Source organism: Gigantopelta aegis, chromosome 9 (assembly GCF_016097555.1).
Source record: "Gigantopelta aegis isolate Gae_Host chromosome 9, Gae_host_genome, whole genome shotgun sequence".
Classification (NCBI taxonomy): domain Eukaryota; kingdom Metazoa; phylum Mollusca; class Gastropoda; order Neomphalida; family Peltospiridae; genus Gigantopelta; species Gigantopelta aegis.
The window spans coordinates 60,046,870-60,049,645 of NC_054707.1; the positions used below are offsets into that span (position 1 = coordinate 60,046,870).

Genomic DNA, 2,776 nt, shown 5'->3' on the forward strand with positions numbered 1-2,776 from the left:
ACGCTTATTTTTGTTTGTTTGGAATTTAATATGGTTTGTTATTTCGACATTTGATCGAAAGAAAGATGAAGATGATATTTGCTTCAACCCCCCCCCCCCCCCCACCCACCCACCCACACACAAGAACCCCAGCTAAAAAAGGTTTCACAATTTCCAACAGGCAGGACAATACATACCACAGTCTTTGATGTACAAGTCGTAAGACACCAGTTTGTGAAACCCAAATCTAGTATGGAGGCATCCCCCAACCGAAAAACGATTACCTCTCTTGGAATCTGCTATTGTGTGCATGCCTTAGTTAAGTACGCACCACCGGCCTCAATGGTGTCGTGGTTATAAGCCATCAGACGTAAGGCTGGTTGGTACAGGGTTCGCAGCCCGGTACCGGCTCTCACCCAGAGCGAGTTTGGTGGGTGTAAGACCACTACACCATCTTCTCTCTCACTAACCACTAACAACTAACTCACTGTCCTTGACAGACAGCCCAGAAAGCTGAGGTGTTTGTCCAGGACAGCGTGCTTGAACCTTAATTGGATATAAGCACGAAAATAAGCTGAAATGAAATGAAATATGCCATCTTTATTTAAAATGAATTGACCCCTAAATGACAGCAAATGTTTATGGTCGTGTCCCCGTATTAAATTAGTAGTAGGGTCTCACATTTGGAGGTCTTGAAAAGGCAATTTTGAACTGTTCGGAGAGTGACGTGTCAACTTTTATACATCGGACCTCGCTATTAGAAAGGGAGCTACCGCTCCCCATAACTCCCTTAAGACCAGTTCAAGGAAAGTAAATTTCAGCTCCCCTAAGCAAGTGAATATATATGGTATCAGTACGCTAATCTATGTTAGGAGAGTTAATGAGTCACTCCCCTCAGTGTGTGTTTTCATTGTCATACTATTTTTATAGTTCATTTTGTCTTGTACACAAGGTGAGACGTAAATACAAAATATGTCTATTTTTGTATCAATTTTAATATGGAAAATGATGCAATAACACACCATGTTAGGATATACTCCAGTTGATTCCTCGCTATTAGCATATACCCAACCGAACATTGTTCACTGTATGTGTCTATGTGTTTTTCAATGGTGTGTATCATTTGTGAATGTTCTGTACAATGCGGCGTAGTAAGTTGTTTATTCATATAACCGGGCGTGTGACAACGAAGTAGATTTACACGTTCGCCGATAAACAAAACTAGATCTACAGTTACAGGTTACTATTTTCCAATAGATACATGCGGATTGTTTACAGAGAAACTTTTTCAGTCATTTCAGTTATTTGGAACAGAGGATCAGTTTGATTAGGATATGTGGCCAGGTTTAATAACTTTCTAATATGCAATGAATGGCACGGATTGGATGTTAGCATCATCATCCATGTGGTAAGTCATTTTACTATGTCGTGCGTTACAAACTGGAAAAAGTTAAAGTTCATCTTGTTTAACAACAACATGGTAGTAGATCACTTTGATTTATTAATAATCGACTGTTGGATGTCAAACATTTGGTAATTTTGACATATATATATATATATATGTAGTCTTAGAGAGGAAACACGTTACATTTTTCCATTATTAGCAAGGACTTTTTTATATGCACCATCCCACACACAGGAAAGTACACACCAAGTCCTTCGATAAACTATCCGTGATGCATTGGCTAGAACGATAAATAGCACAATGGGTCCACCGACTGGTATCGATACTAGACCGACCGCGCATCAGGCGAGCGCTTTACCACTGGACTACGTTCCGCCCGCTTGTAAGTCAATGTTTGAAATATTAAATATAGTGGTTTTAGTTGTGTGTTTTTTCAAACTAACATCTCGTTGTACGGAATTAAAAAACTCTAGTATTGTTTGTGCTACATCGTGAAGTGGACTACATATGAAGTCTGATCACGAACTAGATGTATTGAAATTATTGATTGCTTCCTATCTGCATATCTCAACCCTATCAAGAGTCACAGATTAACGATCAAATCCATTTGTAGATTAGTAACGAGAAAAATATTGAACCCTTGTTTCTGAAAAAGAAATCTTTTAAACTTAAAAAGACATTCCCGAGTTTACTGCCCATGTAAGATGTTTCTCTTCAAGAACTGGTCTAAAACTGCATACAAGTCACCAGGACCCAATGTCTAGCTTAAGCGGTAGAGATGTCGCTTGGGTGTGTTGGTCATAGGATCGAAACCCCTTGGCGGACCAAATTAGACGAGTATTCCAAGACCGTAATATGAGCTATAAAAAATCCCTTGCTGATACTAGAAACGTTTACCTTGTTTCGTCTACAGACTATATGTCACAACTATCAAATCTTTGACATCTAACAGTCGATTATTAATTAATCAATGTGCTCTAATCAAAGGACCCCTACGCGTGCTGTAACCTCACCGTGGTGCAAGGGTGTAACATTCTCTTTGAGAATGGCCAATACAGCACAAATTGAAGTTTAGAGTAAAATTCAGTATCCGTAAAATTCTGTGATATTTGTATTTGTATTTATTCACAGTTCTTTACACTGTTTTTGTTTAAACCTTGAATTTTTATATTGATGTTGATCATCACTTTATTTATTTGCATTACCATAGTTTGACACCCAATAGCCGATGTATTTTTCGTGCTGGGGTGTCGTTAAACATTCATTCATTCATTCATTCTAATCAAAGGAAGGAAAAGTTTTTATTTAATGACGCACTCAACACATTTTATTTACGATTATATGGCGTGGGACATATGGTTAAGGACCACAAAGATATTGAGGGAGGAAACC

At 38.4% G+C, this 2,776-nt stretch overlaps 1 protein-coding gene across 1 annotated transcript in view; it reads left to right on the forward strand.

The window, feature by feature from the left end:
• The first annotated feature begins 1,102 nt into the window (after positions 1-1,102).
• Positions 1,103-2,776, forward strand: part of LOC121381280 — a 42,914-nt gene continuing 41,240 nt past the window's right edge. Inside the window, exon 1 of the mRNA XM_041510526.1 lies at positions 1,103-1,387. The gene's annotated coding sequence lies outside the window, so the exon portion shown is untranslated. The remainder of the gene's footprint in view (positions 1,388-2,776) is intronic.